Source organism: Haliotis asinina, chromosome 13, assembly GCF_037392515.1.
Source record: "Haliotis asinina isolate JCU_RB_2024 chromosome 13, JCU_Hal_asi_v2, whole genome shotgun sequence".
Lineage (NCBI taxonomy): Eukaryota > Metazoa > Mollusca > Gastropoda > Lepetellida > Haliotidae > Haliotis > Haliotis asinina.
Genome location: NC_090292.1, coordinates 38,909,125 through 38,935,357, shown reverse-complemented (window position 1 = coordinate 38,935,357; position 26,233 = coordinate 38,909,125). Strand labels below are relative to the sequence as shown.

Genomic DNA, 26,233 nt, shown 5'->3' with positions numbered 1-26,233 from the left:
TGATACTATATCAGCAATAATGAACATCACATTATTCAAAATGAAATTTCAATTAAGACCGTTTCAATTAAGATCTTCCATGTATCTTCTTATTTCACATAACGCCAGCCAAGTTAAAAAAAAATAATCCACGAAAATTATGAGATGGATCAATATACTTAATCCCTATGTTGCCACGTGCAATACTCAAATGCACCAATCAAAATACAATATAATATCAGTGGCAGATCGCTAGTAATAAAACTCCCCTGTGGTTGGCAGCAAGTGACTTTAATCACGAGCAGACAACCTTCAGAAAAATACTGTATTGCTTGTTTCCTTCTGTGACTAAACTGTTATTTCTTTCCACCTTCATTCAAGTGAAGAAGATAATTCTTATCATGCACCCATTATCAAATACCATGCCAGCATTTATCTAGTGCTTACATTCGTGCGAAAACAATTAGGTATAAGATAAGAATAAGATAAGAACATGATATTTGAAAATGATAATGTGATGGCAACTGATATGAAAAATATGATTGTCTTTTCTAATCGTTCAATTCACGAGTATTTGGTTTTAAGAATAGTATTGAAATTGCTAGTTGAATAGCTCGGTGTCGCATGATGAGCCGTGTGAACCATCAGTGAAATGTTTCATATGATTGTGATCCATAATCAGATTTGTATTGCACATATCTACATACCTATTCCACTGTACAATTAGTAATGGCCTCTGAAAAACATCGAGTTATGTGGAGGTTATGTAATATGATTGTGCCTCTCGTAATTGTACTATTAAGCTGGAGGGTCTGTGTTGCTGAGACGACTGCGCTGTCGGTGCAGCAGGTGTTCTGTATGGTGGATAACTTAGAGAGGAAGGACACTCAAACCAACGAAGCACCTAAACAACTTTCTTCGTGTTTGACGTGTGCAGTGGAGGCTGCACTGATCAAGGCTCGATTCTTTGCTTACAGCAAACGCAGCAAGCTCTGCCGCACTTCGTACTCCTCTTCATTTAGCAACAGATTTAGCACAGATTGGATACTGTACAGGTGTACAACGCTCACTGTCCCTACCCCAGAGGTGAGTTATTCTAACAAGTTAATCAAACTAGAGGTATATTTGGACTGAAAGCTTTGACTCTTAAACTTATGTGCGAAGGTAATAAGACAACATCAAATGCTCTGATACTCCGCATTTTGTTATAACAGTCTCCATGAAATACGATTTGGATAAAATATGGGATGGGTCACATCCACTTTACGACAATAGTTATTTGACTTATTTAGTTTCCAGTGTGTATTGCATTGTATTTCTGTGGAACTACAAAGCTATATCAGTTGTCTGTAGTTTATACGTCTTGCACAAGTAAATCTCCATTAACAACGTATTTGATCCATTACTGTACCGGTTTCACACGCTGACAGGTGGTTTTAAGCACAATTATTGGGAAAATACCGTGGCAAGAATCAAGGAATTAAATGAAGGGGCATTACGATGATTTGGCAAATTCGGCAGAAATCGTTGACACTTCCATATAGCCATGATTATCACAAAGCTGCAATTGTCAGAGCGAGGCAATAGTACATTGACAATCGGCGACACCCAGGGACCACGTTTTAATTCATGACAGACAAAACTGCGAAATGTAGCTGGACCAGTCGTTGTTGGGCAAAAGTATGGTCCTGGAGGCACAGATAGTAGCATGTGCGTGCCGTATTTTGTGCACACGAGTTTCATATAGGATAGTGAGCACGCCCAACAATAGCCACCTTACCTTGTGTCACCTGTCACATAGGACTGGGCCGTCTACAACCACTGTACACTCTAAAAGCGGCCAGCAAGAAGAATGAGGTTGACGAGACTGGCATTAGTCCTTTGAAATAACTATGCCTTGCCCTAGATTGTCTTGGGAATACAGGTGGTATAAAGGTATTGTGTTAGACATTTCATGGTAAATGAAGTAATGGCCAAAGGGGCGATTAGTCGAACCATCTATAGTCATCAGACGTTCTAGGACTAATGAAACCCTCAACCAGATGTCCCAGTTTAACCGTTAAGCTAGTTATCTGGTTTATGATGTAAATGTCAGTGGGTGTGATGTAGTAATAACAACTTTGAATAAATTTGCACCATTCGTTTTGCTGCATGTGCCATCCTCTTGCAGACTGGTGACCAGAAACTAGCTACGGACGTTAACCATTATAAATCCTCTGAAGAGTCTATACCTGGGACAACTGAGTCTCATCACGACAACAACGTGCGCCGACCTGTCCAAGTTCGACGACCGTCTGCTGTTTTTAGGGGAAGAACCACAAAAATACAGACACCCGATCACGTCAAAACCGTGGATACCGAGTCTGAGAAAAATGGGAATGTGCCTCCTCGTTCAAACAAGGCCAGCTCGAAGTCCCACAATCTAAGGAAGAAGGGTATGGTACATTATTTATTGTCATGATGTTATCATCCTTCGGTGCCAGACTATAGACATCTGAAATATCAAGTATGTAAAGCTGCTTCGTATTGACAGAGGACAGTTCTCTTTCAGATAAATCACAAACAGAGAATTAGATTGCATGTTCCTGAAGTTGTGTTTACCCTTAAAATACATGCCTTGAAAAGTATGTTTTATGATTTTAATAAAATTATTTTACTTTTCCTGTCCATGTTTTAGAAAGGTCCTCACGTCCTCAGTACGTGTTACAACTTTTACACATTCCTAACCCATTTACTGGCAATACCTTGCGTTCTCTTAGAATATATCCTTAAAAAGTACCTTGGTTTCTCAGTATGAGATTTTAAAGATTTTCTCTGAAACCTTTTTTTTTAAGTAATTGCTGTATCAATATCACTATAGAATCACATTTCATATTAAACATATTACATTATTTTAAGTTCTCTGAAAATTCAAACTTTTCAACTTTCTATCCTCAAATAGGCCTTCACATAAGAGCATCATTTCACTTTTAATACCTTTCGATACTCCTTTTAAATGTTTCTAACCAATTTATTGGTAATACTTTGTATTCTCTTTGAAAATACCCATACAAAGTACCTTTGTTTTTCAAAATGAGAGTTTAAAGATTTTCACTGGAAATTTTAACTTTTCAACTTTGTATCCCAAAATAGGTTTTCACATAAAACTATTTGACATTTCAGACCCATTACTAAGTAATTCCTTATATCCTCTTTGAAATTATCATTGGACAAAGTAAACCTTTATCTCGATATGAAATTATTCACTCTTAAATTTATTCACTGGAACGTTCCATTTTTCTCTTTATCCCTCAAACAAAACCTAGCTTCATATTTCAGTACTTTTCAGACTTTTAGTACTTATTCGTTATAACTTCCTCATGCTGGAAACATTCACATACTCTCTGTGCCAATATTTGTTAGATTATGTCACATTTTGAATTTATACTATTACAGCTTATGTGTTACAGACAGGGTAAAAGAGGACATATATTATGGTTCATGTACTAAAAGATAGAAATGTTAGTTATGTCTTTGTTTCCGACAGTTCAAAGAAAACAGTCAAGGATTGTGGCCCTAATACGCCATGCGACGCTGGTTGTGATCACCACACGTGGATATATCGCCTACGTCGACACTGTCAACAAAAGACTGGTGTTTGTTAGAAACCTAGAATGGCAAGATGTCATAAGTGTTTATTACAATGCAAAATCTTATTGCGTGTTGAGGGTGACACCGAAGTTTTTAACTACACTGTGCTTAACCTCTGGCAAAGAAGTCTCGAAACCACGTGGTAAGTTGACTGGTTATATTTCTGATATGGTGGCAGATGGTCGAAACGATGTATACGTGCATTGTAGGAGTGAATTATTATTTCCGCGTCATAATAAGATCACGAAGGAAACACAAGTGGTTTCACAGAAATCCTCGTATCATCACTTTAATGTTACCTTGCAGTTTAGTTTATATATTACATGAGAACCATGTATCGAAAATATGGATACCTAAATATCCTTCAGCAGTCAGTGACATCGAGGACGGAGCTTTGCAGTCAGCAGGCTTCTGAATCTGACCTTTGGGAGTGAAGGATATATTATGATACACTGCTTCAAGTGACAGCATGAAATCTAACACATTAATCCAACACTGTTACAATGACTTCTCCAATCTTTCTCTCTTTGCAAGATAACCGTGTCCTTAAGCGGCTGACCGATAATATTAATGGAGTACGCGTGTTCTTGACACGCAAGCACGTCTCTGTACAAAGAGGGAACAGACGTAGACGTGTACCAGTGACTCGTCCATTGGGTTTACAGATTCATCCTGCAAAAGGGTAAGATGATAAACAAATCAACATTGCATGAATAGTAAGAGTGCATCCTCAAAAATAACTTATGACATGTAGCCTGGTAATATTGTAAATTTTGAGTACAACATGCCGTACTGTTTCTCTGAAGAGAAGCTCCCTACTGCTTTACCCTCCAGACGATGTTGTTGTTGTTTTTTTGTTTTGTTTTTTTGTTTTTTGTTTTTGGGGGGGTGTTTTTGTTTTTGTTTGCTTGTTCGATTTGGGTTTTTTTGTTTGTGTGTTTTTTGTTTTATGTTTTTATTGAATGTCCTATTGGATGTTTTCTTTACATCTTTGAGTGGCTTTTCTAAGCTGGGAAACAATACAGACAAGCGACAAGCATGTTGTTAGTGAAACATTTCAATACAGATTATTGTAGCCTTGACGTTCCTGCTTGACGACACAGAAATCTCTATAGAAACGTCACACTTACGAAATAAAGGTGTTTTCTATAACGTGTGTCTATATTGACTTTCATGGTCAGTTTTGATAATAAAAGCCTGATTTTAAAAGTTTAGTTTCCACGAAGTAGAATTCTAAAAACATTGGAATGAGATCTAGACTGACGGGCATTACCTGCGAGTGGAACAAAGGCCATTTTATGTTTTACAGGCACAAGATGTATAAGAAACGTTGAAGTGGAAAATGAAATAGGTCCAAAGGGATACTTCATGATACAATTTACTGATATTTGGTGTTACCACTATTAATCACAAGATAAAAACATATCATATGAAATAATAATATATCAAATATTGCACCAATTATTACCAGTAAATATATATATATATATTTATATGTACAGTTCCGCTCTGACTGTTAGGTAATTGCTGTATCAATATCAGTATAGAATCACATTTCATATTAAACATTTTACATTATTTTAAGCAAGTTCCATTCCAAGTTGTGCCCTCTCCACGCAATACAACATATCGATAATGCCAACCGTAAGTTTTGTTTCAGGGTGGACAGTTCTATCTGGGGATCTTTATATTTTTTTCTTCTTTGGTCTGGCTGCCACGATATTGCAGCATTTTTAGTTTATAAATTTGTGGCTCCTCCAACAAGAAGTTTATCATCTAGAAAACGTTGGGGTGGGCATTTCCAAAAATAATGTTTAACCTCCCATGTCAACCCTCCAACCTGTTATTTGTTCTGGGCCCGTCAATATCATGTGGTTCCATTCTCGGAGGTTATTGTTGAGTTTTTTAAGTAATTATTACTCTGTAAAAATCAACAGCGTTGAGTCTTGATGATAAAATCGTGGACGGATCCTGCGTAATTTCTGTGTGTCCGTTTATAATGGTTTCCATGTGATAACCCCAAGTATAAAATACATATTAGTTCGTATCTGAATATAGTTATCCCTAGTAAAAATATCGACTGTCCATTAAATGTTTAGGTTTAGGATGAAATTGTGATTAAGCCAGTGTAAAAATGATACTAGCTATTGTCACTTTGTGGTATTTATACAACATGTAAGACATGTATGTACTGTATGACACTGACTGAGTGAACACATTAACCAGTGCCATAATCTCAGTGAACTAAACTCGAATTCAAATCATATTCCATAAGACAGTTCAGAATTTCACAGCACCTAGTCACTTAATCCCTTTTAACAACATCGACACAACATCAATATGACTATACGGTAACGACAAAATTCTACTTCCGGGAATACCCCGATTAAAACCAACAATCAACAAAGTAATGTGACCCAAGGTGATCTATTAACGCTGTAATAATTAGTTGACAATTAGTTGACTAAGTTTACAAATCAGTACAAATCAATACAAATCAATACAAATCAATACAAATCACTACAAGCGTGATACTGTTGACGGACATAACGTAGAGTAGGAATGTAAATCCACAGGTAATAGAATACAAGAGCTGTGTTACATCAATAACCAGTGTAAGGGTAAAATCCGCTAAAGTAATTGAACGTGTGACTAGGAAGAGTATCCAGATATGTTTATAACTTGAAATGTATTGAATTTAAGATGTAAATATATCACTGATATACATAACACAACTCTTTCGAAGAAACAGTGACCTTCTGGATATTATTTACAGAACGAAATCCTGATATTCAACTTCAACGTCAGTATCATTTACTTGCAACAATTTCGTTACCTTTCATGGAAATTTGCAACACTGCTAGGAGACAATCACCGTCTTTCTCCCTGCTAAAAGATCCATGCGCATGTTCAAGGGTATCAATGTTGTTTCATTGTTCGTATCAACATCAGTTCAAATAGAGCTCACGAATTAGGTATCCGGATGTCGGTTCACTAATACACCAGGTATGCCTGACAGGAAGCTAGCACAGGTACAGTTATTGTGCACATTTTGTTCACTCTTTTCTATACGTACAATAAGTCTTGGAATGTAGACATTCTTTAAACTTTATGCATGATCATCATTTCCATCGTCATGGCTCAGTGTAATATTTTCTCCTTAACGTTCTTCAATAAACAGTTTTCAAGGATTAAATAGAAACATTGTTTAGGTTGTCACTTTTAGTGATATAACACAGTTGTTGATGTTACAATTTAACGCAGTTTAGGGGAACAAGGCTAATAATGTTTCACCTGTATCATATGTCATTTTCAGATATGTCTACTGTAGTTGTCAGAGAAGTCACGCTGTCATTATCATCGGCACACCTTACTGGGAGAATCGGACAGACATTATCCAGACTCCTGTGAAGACCTTAAACCACTTTCAGGTCAACCCATTTGGTAAGCATACATGCTGATGATAACATTCCAAGCTCTCGCGTTCTAGAATTGTACAGAAGTACTACAGGAATGCTCTTCATCTTCAGGTTCATTGTATATCAGACAGGACACACGAGTAGCTGTGTATTGGACAGACTGAGACAATAAATCAAGGGTATCGATTTCATGATATGCGAACATTGGACATCGAATTGAGTTCGTTTCCTTAACTGGTGACTACCTTTCCTACTCAGCTATCTACTTCTAGTTAACAGAATGTATTCAGTTGCGTGGTGAGGCTTGAGTTTTTGCCATAACACATTATATGGTAATAACAAAACAATCGTAATTCGTTGGTAATGTTAGAGTGAGCAGGTATATGAATGCAAAAAAAGTATGACAGAGACTGCTTCAGAATTGTTACTTCCTTTAGAAAGGAAGAGTGACCTTGATGTCAATGTAATATTACAATTGAGTACAGTGATTGTCAATTACACAATGATTACTTGATAGCAGGCTTCTCAGAATGAATAGACAGGAAACTTCACATTTATCAAATGTTCATCCAAAAGAGTTTATCAAAAGCAAATCAGGCCGTCCCAAGTAGGCATGGCAGTTAGACCCCTGGTCACGATTCATTGCCCGTTAATGTCTTCGTAACTACAACCTCCTCCTGTTTTCTCCGACGCACATCATTGTTATTCCTCGAAAGTATCTAAATGATATTCTGTAAGATTACAACCCTAAAGGACGGGATAGAATAGACCTGCTTGCCATAAAAGGCGATTATGCTTGTCGTAATAGGCGACTAACGGGATCGGGTGGTCACAATCGCTAACTTGGTTGACACATGTCACTGCGCAGATCGATGCTCAAGCTGTTGATCACTGGATTATCTGGTCCAGACTCGATTGTTTACAGATAGCCTCCATATAGCTGGAATACTGCTGACTCTGGCGTAAAACTCACTCACTCACTCTCACTCACTCACTCCACACGATTACTTAATTATGATCACTTGCTATGTGTTCCGAAATCTCTTTTCTTTTCATTCTGGGAAGCCTAATGTCATTTAATCATGGTGTAATTAGAAGTCACTGTGTATTAGCATTTAGGTTTAGAAGCTAGCATAAATATACCATCATTGTGTAAGTAACAAGGCAAGTTTCAACTACACTTAATATTGTACTCGACCTTGTGATTGTGATGTCACGTGCATTGTGACGTCATAGCGTCGACGTCATAGTTTCAACCGTTAGTTCACCTGATGAGGGGATCTGTAATGACCCCGAAACATTGTGTGGAAAAGATTAGAGAATCCACAAAATGTCCAAACATGTGATGGTGTTGTCTTGTCTTTTAACAAGGTTTTTTGGTTATTAAGAAGAGTAATTCTGTCTACCAGAGTCACGTTTATTCCTGTGTGGACCATATGGACTGATGGTGCTGAATCCCAGGCTGCGTCAGCAGGGGACGAAAATGATTACAGGAAGATGTCACTATTTCAGGATGTCTAGACATACGATGTTCGCCATAATCACCAGACTCAGAACAACGTATGTATAATCATTCCGTAATCATTACTGCGGTCTTCATCTTCTTTGTAACGTAGCCAAATGTCTGTCGTAGTCTGACAATGATATTGAACGGACAAACATTCGTAAATTTAAACATTGTTTGTTCATACCCAACAGGTTCATCGCTCAACTTAATATGAAGGATGGAAAGAGAGACGATATAAAACTTAAGAAACTTCCAAAGCAAGTCGGCACGTTTGTGATAGAGGTGAACAGATACCAATCTTTCCCGTCGCAAGTACATATTGATGTATTTAAGCTGCTTGTTTACCTATCATTATAGAGTCATCTAAGCTAAGACTCCGTCGATGTCTTTCTTACCAAGAGTTTCTTTCTGATGACATGTTCTCTAAAATCCGAAAATTAACAGTGTTTTATCCTCCTCCTAAATGATTTTTTTACTTCGAAAAAGACAAAAAAACATTATAAAATGCAATCATTAAAAGGATCTAGAATCCGCTGTTTTTTTTCCAGGTCCTGCCTCCTGGTTAACTTTCGGATGAGGTTGCTGACAGTGACGACATATGAATTCAAACGAATGCGCAGCTAATAGATATGTCGACGAAGACACATATTGACAAAAACATGAGAACTAAACTATTTTCGTGACATGTCAATAATAGCGAAGAAATGTATGATATTATATAGTTTCAGTTCGCAATGATAGAGTGGCCAACACGTTATGTATTTCAAATAAATGTTTCTGACCATATTTGCTTTTCAGTTATTATCGATTTCAAGTGCCGGGTGTAATTCGCGAACCTTATTAAACAGATAGATATTTATCTATTAAATAAGGTTGACGAATTTATTTGTTCCATTGTCTTCATAAACAGTTCATGAACAACATAAAATACAAAATATTCCGTTCGTCATGAAGATGGGATGGTCAAGGATGCTGCCTATTTGCACATCTACATTTATGTATTTTAAACTGACAGCATGGCTGCTTTAGGTCTGGATGAGTCAGTTTAGTTCCATCTTGGCAAACTATTTTATCCCTGTAACAGTCGCTGTACACAATATAGATCCATGAAACGTCACATTTTATTTTGTAAGCATACATTTACCTGATTGGTCTAGAGGCGGTCACGTGAACGTGGACAGACACACATACTCCAACCCAGGTCCGTCCAGGGGCACATTGACTTGAGAGCTCTATCACGTCAAGTTATGACGTCATTCTGTTGTTTACAATGTTTACATTTTTGACATAACGTTATTGGTTTGTAGGGTAAACAAAATTACTTTTCTTGACTAAATGGACATGTTTTTTGTTTCAGAAGCTTTTTTCGGTAACTACATTATACTACAATTATAGGCTGGTGAATTTGGTCTATAACTGTTTTTATGCACCCACGAAAAGCAATATTAACCTCGGACCTCCTCCTCGGTCAATTGTACCTTTCGCGGGTCCATAAAAACAGGAACTGACCTCCCCTCCAATCTATGATTGTATAATGTAGTTTGTTTTAGCAAAAAATGGAAAGGTTTATTTTGGTTGCTTATCTGTTGTGAATTCAAATACATCACTTTATCAGTATTGCTGTCCTCTTGAAAGATAGAGCTTATAAAAAAACTCCCATTATTGTGTACCTTATCGTGTATCTGGTATCCACAATTATCATTATCGCACTTCCGAGTTTCATTTTTCATGAATAATATACTCTGGTCATACTACTGATACGAAAAATCCTGACTATTTTAGTGTAAAGTCGGTTTCCAGCAATTCGCCAAATGTGAAGTGTCAAGCTGAGGCTCAACAGGAAATTGCTACCGTGTAGAGTGGGTAGACATACTGAGTGAATAGGAGAAGCCCCCCCCCCCCCCCCCCCCCAAACTGCAAGACAATGCCACTCGCTCTGTCAAATGTTTGCCACAGTGTTCAACTGTCATATGTATTTGCGTGTAAGAAAGTGAGTGAGTGAGCATTAGTGCCTGGGGCTGGGGTAACCGTGTGTCACCAATGCCTGTAAATAGTCGAGTCTTGTCCAAGCAATAAAACACTGATATGATGCGAACGAATAGTAACTCATTTTTTTCATCTCTGTGCCTTACCATAAGCACAAGTCGTGTATGGTGCTAATCAGTCTAGAAAGCAGGTGAAAATGTCTTTTAGTACTTTATATTAATTCAACCTCTACATCCATCCATCCATGCATGGATCCATCCATCCATACATACGTACATACATACATACAAAACATACTGTCACCAACATGTGTCTTACAGCCTCCTCCTACACCCCGTTAAGTGCTTTTCATCAGCTATAATTGTATTTTATCAACTTTCACATCTGCTTCATCTCTTACATCTGTTTTACACTCTTCTCCTACAGGTGTTTGGCAATCACCTGTGACATATGTTTTATCATCTTACGCAGTTACTATGCCTTAAACTCACTCCTCAAATGTGCTTTCCACATAAGTTTTGCAGTTTACCTCTTCATTACATCAGTTTTGACTCCAGTGTTGCATGTGGTTTACATTAACTTACTACTTACATCTGCTTCACACTTACGTCTTACATCTGATTCACACTTACCACTTACATCTGCTTCACATTCACCTCTTACATCTGCTTCACACTTACCACTTACATCTGCTTCACACTCACGTCTTACATTTGATTTACACTTACCACTTACATCTGCTTCACATTCACCTCTTACATCTGCTTCACACTTACCACTTACATCTGCTTCACATTCACGTCTTACATCTGCTTCACACTTACCACTTACATCTGCTTTACACTTACCACTTACATCTGCTTCACATTCACCTCTTACATCCGCTTCACACTCACGTCTTACATCTGCTTCACACTTACCACTTACATCTGCTTTACACTTACCACTTACATCTGCTTCACATTCACCTCTTACATCTGCTTCACACTCAACGTCTTTCATCTGCTTTACACTTACCACTTACATCTGCTTTACACTTACCACTTACATCTGCTTCACATTCACCACTTACATCCGCTTCACAATCACCACTTACATCTGCTTTATTTACACTCACCTATTATATCTGCTTCACATTCTTTTCTTACATCTGCTTCACAATCATGTCTTATATCTTCTTCACATTCACCACTTACAACTACTGCTTTGCACTAACCACTTACAACTGCTTCACACTCACCTCATTCATCTTCTTCACATTCACCTCTTATGTATGCTTTACAATTTACCTCATTACGTGTGTGATGTTTTACTCACCCATCATTTGGGAATTCATCTTACATATTCACACATTCATCTTACACACTGCTCGCCGACCTGTAATCCACGGGGTCGTAGTTTAAAGAGGTCTTAGCGCTAAGGTGACCTTAACTCCCATACGATACCATAGACTTAAGGCAGGCTTAGCGCTTAGGTTACCTTAACTCCCATACGATAACATAGACATAAGGCAGGCTTAGCGACAAGGTTGTTTTGTACAACGGTTCACAGTACTGTCAAAGTATACTGATGGAAAAGAATAAGGGAACGCTTAGATTTATTTAGAGAAATAAGACATGTTATCGTAAAGTCTCAGACCTCTTGACCAAATACTTCTTAAAAGCAATGCTCAAAAACACAACCATACAGAGCCATTTGCACGTGCAAAACATGCTAAAGTGGGTATAAAGATCTTGAAGCTTGGTAGCATCCTTCACTTAAGGAAGAGTAAAGGTTACAGAAAGGTCTACAACAATGCCAAGACAGTACCTAACCAACCAGCAGAAATGGCAAGCGATCGGGAAAATACAGGGTGGGATGTCAATTTGCCAAACTGCTAGGGACATGCAAAAGTCAAAAAAGCGTTATTTCACGTTTGTGGAACTTGTTCCGTCAAACTGGTGACGTGAAAATGAGACCTGGTCGTGGCCCAAGTCCAAAAACAACTGCTCGTGAAGATCGACACATACGGCTCCTTGCATTGCGGGATCGCTTTAAATCCTCTTCCAAAATCAACGTTGACTTCAGGGCTATCACTCATGTAAGAATAAGCGACCGAACTGTAAGGAATCGGCTGAAATCAGCAGGGTTACAAGCCAACACAAGCGTCTACGACTGGCATGGGCTTGACGTCATGGCGTCCGTCAGTTACGTCACTGGAGGTATACAATGTTCAGTGACGAATCACGCTTTAACTTAGACTTTGCAGGTGGTCGAATTCGTGCTTGGAGACGTCGAAATGAGCGATTTCTTCCATGTACTGTCAGACAACATGATCGCTACGGTGGGGGGTCTGTTATGGTGTGGGGAGGGATCACCTACGACGGTAGGACTGAACTTCTTCGTGTAGATGGACGCCTCACAGGTGTTCGTTACCGTGATGAGGTATTGAGGCCGATAGTTGTTCCCTTTCAACGTCGAGTTGGTCGAAACTTCGAGTTCCAACAAGACAATGCTCGCCCACATACAGCCCGAGTTTCGATGGAGTTCCTTCAACACCACAACGTCACAGTGCTTCCCTGGCATCTCATGGGTCTTTTTACAGTAATGTATGGATGAAACAATGGAATTTCCACAGCAAAAACATCAGACTGTTGCTGAATTTATGGAGACATTTTGTTTTTGTCTGCAAAAGCCACCTTTACAATCTTATGTGACGTTTACAGCATTATGTGGGTGAAACAATGGTCTTTTCATATTACAAACGTCTGTCGCACAATTTATGCTGAAGACATTTAAAGGTTATTTCCTTTCCACTTTCACATTACCGCAAAATACTTTCAGGCAAGTGAAACAAAATGTTCTCATGTACACACATCAAAATGGCATACTAACGGGTATCTAGCGGTTGAATTAGTTCATAAACGTTTTATTCTGAGAAAACCTTTCCAGATCATGACATTGACAATGATAGTGCTATGGCAGCGGATATATGAGTGTGCAGTGGACGCAGCTTTGACGAACACGCTATTCTTGGTTTTCCGTACTAGCCCAAAACCCTGTTAAACTATGTTGTCGTTTACATTTAGCTTACAAAGAAATTGGACTTTGTACATGTGTACATTATGAACCATCAACAGTCGAAGTGTATTGCAAGTACGAGGGCTGATAAAAAAGTTTTAAGCCTACATAATTTCTAGACCGGTGACTCCAACTAATCTTAAGAGGGTTGTTGGACAGTGTTCTTCATCAGCATTTCCAGTTATTTTACTTAAATAGATCAACTAGTTCGAAAGCAACAGGTCTTCGAAGCATACTGGGGTATACATAAGAGTACAACGTGAGAGCTGTTGAGGGCTGGAGTTCTGATTTTCCATGACAATGCTTCGTCTCACACCTCTCGATTGGCAAAGTCTGCAATACATCAATTTGTAGGTAATGACCAGATCAAATTGCTGCACTCGTATGTATAACCCAGATAGAACTGTACGTCTACGTGTTAACCATCGACTGACTGGCCGTTTTCTGATGAATCCTGGGCGGACACGTGGTGCCATGAGCGCTACATATTTTGTATCAGGATGCACAGGGTGTTCATACTGCATAGCTAGTACGTTCCCACTGCAGGAGAACATTACTGCCTTACCACAGTAAACCCGAAGACTTGTCACCTGTCTGTGCTATCCGTGGACGACGTCTACGTCACCATCTTCAACCACCGAAGACGCGTAACGAGCCTTGAGGAAGTATGTGAAGGAATGACATTCGACTTTTCAAATATGACTGTAAACAGAAGTGGTGGTAATGAATTTTACTTTTGATGGTAAATAACGTAATGTGCAGAAAGGTGACTCGTCCAAGCATCTATGGTCATCAGACGTTCAAGAATAATGCATCCCAATTCTACCGGATCAGAGGAGGTTACTACATGATGAGATCATGGTATTTTATTAGAATGTGTTCGGGAACACTAGGTACTATTGTCAGGTAAAACGCTAGTCAGTTTGGGTTGGTCAATGAAGGAACAATCACTGTAGGTGAACATTGTGCAATGTTCTTACTCGTTTGTGCAAATAACAAAAGATACAATGCTTAAGGGAAAACAACTTCAAAGAATAGATCATCGATGTTGCCTGTAGACTAAGCGAGTTTGGACTGAAGTCATCAGCCTCTTTACAGACATAATTTATTACACTGTTAAATGATTCGGAAAACACGCTACTACCGCTACGGGTGGATGCCGGGATACTATACCAGGAACCGCCCAGGAAACATGACAAGCTGAATGTTATTATTGTAACATCATCAATCACAAACGTATAAGCACGAGGTTTTTGTAATACGCTGAAGCTATGCCACTGCCATTCAATACGCTGCATATGACATCCTCTTTCCGACTGGTGACCAGGACGTTTCGAAAGAAGAATTAAAAATCCGTCGACAAGCACGGAACTACGGAGTCCCATCACAACAACAATAATTTAAACAGCGTGCGTCGTCCTGTCCAAGTTCGAAGGCCGTCTGCTGTTTCGATGAGAAGAACTACAAAAGTACAGACAAGTCAGGAACATGGATAACCAAGTCTGAGAAAAACAGGAATACATCTCATCCTTCACAAAAGCCCAGCTCGAAGTCCCACAGTCTAAGGTGAAGGGTTGCATTACTTGAGAACTGCACGTCAAAGGTTTAAAGTCATGGACATCTCATCCTTCCGTGCCAGTGGGAAATGATGGCATTCTTAGCAAATGCACTCTACTATTCGTACATTAGTTTCTTACGAAATCAGTCATGCCCAGATCTTAACTGTCGTTTGGTAAAATGGACCAAACAACTACAAAGGGAGACGAAGGCTTAGTCTCTGAAGACACAGACAGAAAAAACTCCTTACTGTTTGAATTGAAACGAAGCCACAGGCAAGTGGTAAAAAGCTTTTTTTGAATCTATACTATGGCTTTCGTATTACAGAAAGGGTACGCAAGAGGGCCACATATTATGATTCATGTGCTGAGAGACAGTAAAGTAAATTATCTCTTTGTTTCCGACAGATACAAGGATGGCAGTAGGCAGTGGGTTAAACAGTAGCAACCGTTCAATGTAGGTTTGAATTATTGCTTCCATGTGATTATAAAAGTGCCACAGTAATGCGTGTGGTTTTACAGAGGTCCTCTCTAACCACCTCAATGTTAATTCGAAGTTTATTTCGCACTTTCACTCATATTTTCGCTTCATATGTAATTGAGTTCAGAAAAGTGTTACTTGTATACCAGTGGCAATCTCCAGCTCGCAAGCGAGATCGGACCCGAGGTATTGCAAGATGTATCTGGTATAGTTGGAGAGGGGTCTTTTTTGTTTAGGTTGAGACTTTCAGTGATATAACACATGACGCTGATAACATTCCAAACTCTAGAAACTTCCAAACTGTACACAAATACTACATGAATGCGCTTTATCTGCTGGTTCTTTGTACATCAGACACTACTCACGTGTAGTTATGTTTGGTAGTCTGTGACTATAATTCAAGAGTATAGTTTCCGTGATATTACTCAATATTCGATTAACTTTATGTTCACAACTGGCGACTGTCAATCCTAGCCAGTCATCCGCCGCTAGTGAAACGAGTCTACCCAGTTTTGTGGTGAGGCGTCTGAGAGTCTTGGACAATATACTATGTTTTTGTTTCACCTAGATCTCTCTAATGTCAGAGCATCGGCTTACCCCGATTACACCTCTGACAGTAACACCACTCTGACAGTAACACCACCACCCTGACAGTAACACCACCCTGACAGTAACACCACCCTGACAGTAACACCACCCTGTTGAATACATATTATAAACAAGCCTTCATATTGATGAACAACTTGATTACAAATCAATATTTGTACACCATTGTACAAACACTTTCGGATTGACACGTCCGGATTTGACACATTCCACCGTATTGAGTTTTTGTGTGACTGATGGCAAGACTTGCCATGCTTCACAAACACTTCGGTGTGAGTTTCCAAGATTATTGATTCCTTTATACAAGAACAGTGACACAAACATAATATACAGGTTGGTACCCGTTTAAGGACATCAGCCATAACCGACATGTATGTGCCCCAGTGTGCAATTTGTCCAGTGTGCAATAAATCCTTTTGAAAACAAGTGAAGAGACTGGATTGGGTTGTGACGCAAGCTCGGTGACATTAATAACTCTCTTTGGTGATATTTGTTTTGTCTGTTAATAAATTTCCTCAAGAAGGTATTAAGTGACTGATGGTATTTGTTTACTCGATGTACATGATCTTGTGGTTAATTTTTGTGATTATGTTTGTTTATTTTTCCACCAACATTGCCCGGTCGTAACTGACAGTAGTAATTATGTCTATTATGTCCGCGTTTATGCCTCTGTGACCCATATGGACTTTTGATGCTGGAATCCGACCAGTCTAAGGAGGGTAATGTACTGGTTCATGGGAGATGTCAACACTTCAGGAGGTCCACACACATGTGTTCGCTATAATGACCAGACTCAGTACCAGGTGCCCATAACCATTCAGTATAGCTGAAATATTGCCGATGTGACGTGAAATATTTACTTAACCCAGTACAACGTATGTGATATTTGGGATTTCACTTTCTCGTGGTAGAAGTCGCGGTGGCTGAGCAGGCTAGGCGTCTGACTTTGTGTGCTGGCGATTAGGTGCCTGACTCTGAGGGTGCGGGTTTGAATCCCGAATGAGACTCAACCAAAAAAGTACTAGAATTTGTACTTTACTGAGAAAGTGAAATAGCATATATAACCCATTACAAATTATTACTGTCCTGATCTCTTCTGTAACTTCACATGTAGATATTGTCATAGATAGACAACGTTACTGAATGGGCATCATTTGAGAATTGATGAGCAAGACTTTGTTTGTTCATATCCAGCTGGTTAATCGTTCAAGTAAATTTCATGGATGGAAAATGACACGATACAAGAATGGAAAACTGCCGAAATAAGTCAGTAGATGCTCTTGATTCCCACTGAGAGTACACTGCACAATGTTATCTGTTTTAAAGCACGTGTTTTTCCTTGGACTTTCATTTAGATGTCATGTACCATGTCATGTACCATGTCATGTAATTGCCTTGTATGATTCAACTCGAAAACGAATTTATGGATACTAGTTTAATTTCACCTACAATCATCAAGTCAATATGGATTCCGTAGGTTTCCTTCAGGTTCTGCCACCTGGTCACATACTCGGGGCACATAGCCGGATCACATAGTCGTGGTCACACAGTCAGGTCACATAGTCGGGGTCACACAGTCAGGTCACATAGGCAGGTCACATAGCCGGATCACATAGTCAGGTCACATAGTCGGGTCACACAGTCAGGTCACATAGTCAGGATCACGCAGTCAGGTCACATACTCGGGATCACACAGTCATTTCACATAGACGGATCACATAGTCGGGTCACATAGTCGGGTCACTCAAGCAGAGTTGACATATGAGTTCAAACGCATGTGTAGATAACAAATATGTGGACGATGATACTCACTGATATAAAAATGAGGACTGTTGTGGATAAAATGTGAGAGACATATAATCAAATGTCACAAAGGAACACTTAGTATTGTTGCAATTTCCAGAAGTGAAATGTCCAACGTATTCTTTCACATATAAGTTCAATGGAGATCGTTAGAAGTTTTATTATTCACTGGCCTCACACAACGCCGGGCATGTCAAGCAAGTGTAACTCGCGAACCTCATTCGGATTTAAGCGAGTCATTCATTATTGAGACATGGACAAGCAAATACTACAGTAGGTACTCAACCAAGACAACACGAATCATCTTGTTGCACAACAATATAAATTAGAAGTGTGTATAGTATCGATCACAAGAGGAGAAAGTACTCACACATGATTATTAATGTTTTATTGCCAATAGTACAGTTCACGTGGTTGATTTGACCAAATACATACTGTCCATTCGGACCCTAGAGCCTGGAGACAGCCTTGGATCTTTTGCAAGAGGCACCAATGTATCTAGGAAGATATAAATGACAGAGAAGTTGCAAAGGTCTGGACGTTTGAATGGGCAGTACTGCAATGTTTAATGACACACAAAGGAATACAACCGAGGACCAACAATATTTCATTAAGCTTTTGCACACAACGATCTGCACTAATCGTCTTCAATTCAATCTGGTACTGCTAATCGACGTCTGAAAACATAAACGATCAGACTTACCATTCAATTTCGTCACAGTTAACAACTTTTCCTTCAAAGGAGTAGATAGCATTGCATCCCCCGCAGTAGTTGTTCCTGTAAATGACTTTACTTAGTCAGGATTTGTCGTTGAATGGAAACTGAGGCATTTAATATGCTTTCGAAATCGGAGCCGCAAACATCCGAGTTTCAGTCACAGCAATGATCAATATGAACATGAAATCAAACGTCATGCTGATGTTCGCATCTTGTCCAGTGAACGAGTGCTTGACCACTTGTGGCGGAATTCATTCGAAACTATCAGCTTTCAAATTTTCCAACTTACCCGTCTCTTACCACTTCTGCTGCCATGCTACACTAAAGGCAGCACTGTGTTCCATACTCATTATCATACAACCAGAACTGGGAACTGTTTTATCTGACAATTTGAACATTGTATGTGATTCCCTACTTCTATGAATGGGCGAGGGTCCCTTTTAACTACGGATGTCTGTACTCACGTGCACGTTGCCGACGGATACGCCTTGCATGTCGGGTGCATCGCACAGGGTTCGCCAAGGCAAGTAGGCATAGGCACACCGGGTGGACACTCGCCAGTCGACACTGAAACAGGCGTGACACACTCAACCCTGGATAGCTTTCCGGGAACAGGTTTCGTGCAGGTCACGCATATGCTGTACCAGCCTATGTTGTTAACCTGTAACGTCGGCGTCACACATACTGTCTTAGTCTTGTCCATATTGTACGTGGTCGTGGCAGTATGGAAACTGGCCTGTATTGAACCAAATTACGTTGCATCATATGGCAAGCAATGTGCAAGCCACAGAGATCCCAGTACTGACACTGGAGATACTGTATGATCTTGATAATAATGAGAAGTTCACACTGCCAAGCCGGAATTGAACCAGGGTCTGTGGCATCACAGTCAGGCGCAATGGACCCTGAACTGGACCATCTCACACCAGGAAAGTAGGGGTAATCGTGACAGATCTACTGATCCATATGATACTAGTAACAACAGAAGGTACGACCAAATCAGAAAATCGGAGACACGAGGTTCTAATGGTTCTAATGGTTCTAATGGTTCGCGTGATCAGATTGTGTAGCATATAATCGTCAAGAATCTCAGGGACTAAATTCCAAATTCACCTTTTCCATCGAGTAAATCTACCTACATTGATATGATTATGACATGATCAATTTCTTCTGGACTTCCCCTCATCCCTGAAGGCAGAACTCACTGATGCTGGTGTATGGAGTTTTACCTTGACATGAAATCTGTAAGTCCCCGATGTCTTCACTGGCCGATCTTAGGGACTGATATTGCATTACAATGATGATTTATTGTTGGGGAAATTCGATCAGACTTCACGTACGTTAGGTAGTTTGCCATACCGAAAGATTTAATGTAGCCCACCCTCTAGTGCAACTCGAAAAATGTCGGTACAATGTTTGTTGCCACAATGGACAAGAAGAAGATGGAAAACTCCATTCTGTGACGGTAATGCCTCAGCATACCATGAAAGGTCTGCCCCAGATCAGTCAGGTAGTTGGCACTAACGTACATTATAACCCCTCCAAACTCCTTCGTTGAGCGTGTACCTCGATTTGACAGACGCCATGACACTAGCTACACATCACTTGGGTTATGCCAAACTCCTGGAACCTCGAACTCAACTGACGTAGACCAGGTCGTGGGACCAAACGCTGGCATCCTGATGAAATGAAATGCCGTGTGTGAGGACTATATCGTACCTTGTGTAAAATGGCTCTCACTTTTCAGGCTTGGGAAAAGCAGTCTATGGTGTGACCACATGAAACATGCTTCTATCACTTACAGCTTTGTCTTTAATGACATGTAACTAAGTTTTCTGTCTTAATGAAGCAAAATGCAGTTGCTCACACGCTGAATAAGATCGACATGTATACCATTCCTTGTACGTTCTAAACCAGGTCATTTGCTGCAGTTTCCGTCGGGTTCTCGCTAAACAGATCACTTAGATTCAGTTTCAAACATCGTCTTAGTGACCCAGGTTAACATCAAAACAAAAGGTCCCCAGGCTCTAGTGTGTCGACTCATCATAGTGATACATAGGTCACAAACAGTGGTTTACCATGCCAAGCTCTATCGCACGGCAATAACATGAAATGTGGAGGTAGCAAACAGGATTTGTGTTAAAACGTATCACAGTGAAACCTTATATGGTGGGCACTTTTAACAGCCCTTTACTGCCACAGGCTATATCTCATGACAGTAACATGTACTGCAGCAGTCACACTCAGCTCTCGACTCAACCAGACTAGCTTGCATTTTTGGTATATGTAATTTGGACGTGACAAACAACCCCATATAGGGACTGGAAGTCTCGCGAGGTGCTACCTCCGGCACTAAGCTAGTTTCCGTCTCCTTTTGGGCGCGCCAACGACATGCGAGACGGGGCCCAGCGTCCAGGTGACAGGCGTATATTCAAGAACCAGTCTTGGTTCAACCACCAAATACTTTACGAGACCGGAGTGTACAAGTGAACAACCATGCTTTGCTTTCACAGCTGCTGACAGTCGTAATAACTGGATAACTTGGCGCTTGTTAGATCGGACATTTGTTAGACGTGCAAGGATTATTTGTTCTATATTGTCAACTGACAACCGTTGTTTGTCACCGGAAGTACTGAACAACATAAGGTCTCTCGATGTGCCGTGACCTACTCATCGGACCTGTTGAGGCTGACATATGAGATATGGCGGTTAAGCAGACTCCTAACGAACCAGACTATATTGCATGACAGTAATAGTTAATGCATTGTACTAGGCTACGTCACATCACAGTAATTTGTAAAATGGAGGTCATAATTAGAACTGTATTGAACTCCATTACATCGCATTAGAGTATTATAACATGAAGAGTTCACAGACAGCCCCATCATAAACCAGGCGATATCACATAAAAATATTATGTACTGCGGAGTTCACAAAGAGCCCGTTTGACTGTATCGTATTATAGTAGAAAGTAATATTGAGATCTCAAACGGACCTGTTCTGAACCAGGAGACGCTGCATCAGTATATTATGTGGAAGTCAGTATGGACGTGTGACATATACCGAGTTCACGTTTTTTTTAACACCATAGTGTGTGTGTCATCTGGATATCACAGACAGCCCCGTTCTGAAGAAGGATGTAATGTGTCACAATACGTCCTGTATTGAACAAGGCAATATGGCATCACTGCGTTATGAACGGCGAAAGCTGAAGCAGACTTTATTTCATCATTGTGATATGTTCTGTGTGGTATAAAAACAACCTTTGATGGTGTATGATGTGGATATGACACAGACAATCCAGTTGTATAAGAGATTCGACTTTGTCCCTTGCACAAGGGATCGACTGGATGGGCTATTTTGTCCAACGACCACCCGACCAGCCATACAATATGTCACAATTTAGAGAACTTAGAGTTCACTCTCACTTCCTGTAAACAATGCCCAGTTAAAAAAAAAATAGTGTAACGTTATTATAGTTCATTAAGTGCCCACGGGCCCCAGTGTGGTGATCTACCTTCAGTTGTTGGCGATCTAAGGCCGTTTGTTTATGTTGTATTGACCATTTAATGATATTAGTTTTAAATTTCTACGCTAGTTTTAATGTTAATTGTGATATTCTAGTTGTTTACTGCCCTTTGTCGACAGGTTTTTATAATACACATATATTCCACCTAAATGTTAAATATTCCCGTCACGATATGGCTGAAATATTGCCGATGTGACGTTATATATTAACTCACTCACTCATTAAGTGCCTTTTGATACAGTACCTATATCTAGTCAAACTATAGTCGACCAAACATGCCAGCTTGTTTCCACTCTCGTCAGTTCATAACATGAAAACTTTGAAATCCCAAGTTTTGTAGCGTGAACTGCTCTTTAACAATGAAATGGAATAAGAACTTTTACAGAAGGCAAAGCACATCTTTGAATTTAAGCACATTTAACGCCGTATTCTCCCATGGCGTGTTTCTGTTTTACAAGAACATCCTACATGACGAACAAGAACAAGAACACCAAATCTATGTTGTGGACAGTACCGACTGACCCCATGAGATCATGTCAGTGGCACAGTCTGGACAAGAATTTCAAGGACACATACCTGTGACAACCATCAGGGCAACGCAAGCTGTAAGAACGGTCTTCATGGCTCTATGTTCATGGTTCTCTGTTCGTTCACTGTACGTTTATATACAGATTTGAATGAAAGAGTGGCCTTTCATGATTCAAGCCAATTACACCATTAGGTGTGATTATAGTTCACATTATCGCATTGCTAACATACAAGGCCACTTAATCACAGCTTGACATTTAGGCAGAGTCCATGTTAAAACGGAATGACCTTTGTTCCGTCACATAAAGCAGGAGTGGACCGCACGGCAAGTGCTGTGATTACTTTTCTAAATTCGAACACAATAATTCGTTGTATCTGTGTACACGGTAATTAGTAACCACGGCAGTAAAAGTATATGTTTTTTTCAAAAGGTGAAACAGATTCCCTGTTAAGAAAGTCGAGATTTGATACGGTTCCAGGAAAGGTCAGATGAAGTTGTATTGTCTATATTCTTTACAGCTATTCTAATAGTATACATTTCGTGCTCGTCGGTATGAAAAGCCGCTATACACCAACTAACAGACTTCCATCCCCCGTCGGTTACGTTGCTTTGGGTGAGTGAGTATGGTTTTACGCCACGTGTTGTTTGTCTTTGCTAGTGGAAATTATAGAAATCATAAATGTTAAAAGTGTTAACTATTCAAAGCTTGTAGTGTACGTCAAGTTCAGTCCTGAACTTCAGGTCTTTACATCCGTTTAGGATGTCATATGTGTTAGGATGTAACATCCTAACGTTGGACTATGGTGTTATATAATATATATCCTATAATCAAGCCATGACCACGTCAGGGGAATAAGAATGCAGTTATCGTGGTTACAACAATGAACTATCTTAAATCTGATCATGATATACGTGACTATTTTCTCAAACTGCTACGTGGAAAACCTTTAAAACCACACATCCTAGGGGTATGGAGGTTTATATGGCTTTAGGAAAGAACTAGGAATATAGCAACAATGACATCGCAAAATCATTCGTACAGTAAAGAATCACAATGCTGCCCCCACTTCTCTCTGGAGTGGAACCCTTTGAAATTGTAATCTGTCCCCTGAAAAGGGATCAACGGCAGTTTGGAAATAATGGTGAATCTCCAATCTCGAAATAATAAAGGTTTAACTACTGCTTGGGTGAATGAGAGGGTTCTACGCCGCTTTCAGCAATATTCCAGCAATATCAAGAGGGGGGACACCAAACATAGGCTTGACACGTTGTACACCACCGCCCTCTACTTATTCGTGTCAAATGTACTCTTTGCTGTATATTGCGGTGCAGTTGAGAACTCAAAAGGCATGCAAATGAAATATTTGGGAATACGTATCCGCCCACGTTACAACTTGGTACACGCGTACTAACACAAATGCGAATAATGAAATATTTGTTCAAGTCATAGTCGCTTGTACCATAGGAACAAACACACAACTAAAACTCAGACAGATCTCGGCAAACACGTGGTATTACTAGTTCTGAACGTTGAACATATTCCTGCTGATAGCAAACACTTGCACATTCTTCCCTCTGTTTATATTTGAACCATCTGTCTATAAACTTGATGAGATAGCCAAACATGTAATTGCCGTGTCTGGTAGTATCGTGTGACAGCTAATACTGTGAAGGTGAGGCACGATGTGAGACACATCAGAAACTGAGACAAGTGAGAGGTGAACTGGAACACAAGAGACGCGAACTGAAACACCAAAGATACGAACTGAAAGACAAGAGACACTAACTGAAGCAGGGGTTGTTATTGTTACCCTGTCCCCAACCGTCAAATAAACCTGACCATGTTTGTGCAATATATCAGTCTTTGGGTTATGGTAGAGGCCTACATCAGTTACGTCATTCCTAAATAGGGGCGGTGGGATAACCTGGCGATTGAAGCGGTCGATCTTCAGGAGGAAGACCTGGGTTTGATTCCCGATATGGGTACAATGTGACAAGCCAATTCCTGATGTTCCCTTCCGTGATATTGCTGGAACACTGTTAAAGTGGAGTAAAACTTAACTTACTCACTCATTCCAAGATATGTTAACGGGGTCCTGTTCGGGTGGATACTATAACATCTATACCCTCAATCAATAACATTGAATGTGTTCTAGAACAGAAGAGGAAACCACAATGTTCTACGCGAGGCAGTTGTGTCGAATATAATATGCTACATTTTGGAAATTGTAGGCCAAGACGCTAGTTTGTCATCAAATGAGGTAAAAGCGACGTAACACCTTCCATAATGGTTAATATTAGTTGCTTGATGCAGAGAAAGGTATACGATTCACACTGTGTGTTATTTGCCTGACACATGCGACATAATGGACTCTGTAACTTCACAACATATTACTGAAACTTAAATGGCTAGTTTGACTGTAGAGATAATATTAAAGAAGAATGTTACTTTCCACTTGTTTGTCAGCACGATGCTTCTTTTAAGTAATATCATCTCAACATTAATTTTTCTTTGTCATTTTCATTTTCATAACCGTTACAGAACTTCCTGATGGCAACTGTCTTGCAGCAGAGTTTATGATGTCGATGCATCCTGGATATTGTGTTCTCTTCATGCCAGCAGGCATAGCTGAAACTTTCGCCATCAGATTTAAACCAAGGGGCTTTCTTAGTGGTTAATAGCTAACAGCAGTGCTAAAATCAGGATTAGCCTGCTTGTCTTTAGATACACTTTGTATTGTTTCTAATGTTCAAGTAAAAGCTTAAAGTACACTGCACTGAATAATGTGAGTGTACATTGAGTGAAGCGCTAAAACGTAATTCCGGTATATGCAGTCTGAATATGATTAATAATCGATTTTTTCTACCTAAACTCATTTTGAAATACCTGTTCCTGTGCCTGCCGCCCAAGGTTCTAGCCTGCGGCTGCGTTCATTACTGTACAGTTTATAGATTGAATTTGTAAAAGTATATAAGTTGTGCATATAAAAGTTGTGTATATAAGTTGTGTATATAAAAGCTGTGTATATAAAAGTTGTGTATATAAGTTGTGTATATAAAAGCTGTGTATATAAGTTGTGCATATAAAAGTTGTGTATATAAGTTGTGTATATAAAAGTTGCGTATATAAGTTGTGTATATAAAAGTTGTGTATATAAGTTGTGTATATAAAAGTTGTGTATATAAGTTGTGTATATAAAAGTTGTGTATATAAGTTGTGTATATAAAAGTTGTGTATATAAGTTGTGTATATAAAAGTTGTGTATATAAGTTGTAGTTTACTGACTCCACAAATATTATTAAGACACACTTGTTCGTCTAATGTCATCTTATAAATGTATGAGTTAGAGAAGCACGCGGAGTGTTAGAAAACTCGGACGATCGGCCCTCTGTCATTGTGCAGCAATGTCAAAGTCTAATGTCAGTTTCG

At 39.5% G+C, this 26,233-nt stretch overlaps 1 protein-coding gene across 4 annotated transcripts in view; it reads right to left on the bottom strand.

The window, feature by feature from the left end:
* The window catches only part of LOC137260180 (atrial natriuretic peptide receptor 1-like), a 52,221-nt gene extending 29,280 nt beyond the window's left edge, over window positions 1–22,941 (bottom strand). For 3 of the 4 annotated variants that reach the window (XM_067797876.1, XM_067797875.1, XM_067797874.1), the window contains exon 1: window positions 22,851–22,929. The gene's annotated coding sequence lies outside the window, so the exon portion shown is untranslated. Of the gene's footprint in view, window positions 1–18,400; window positions 18,526–18,730; window positions 18,806–19,209; window positions 19,313–22,850 lie in introns of those variants that run through there. The other variant, XR_010954737.1, reaches the window with a different exon arrangement.
* Window positions 22,942–26,233: the final 3,292 nt, after the last annotated feature.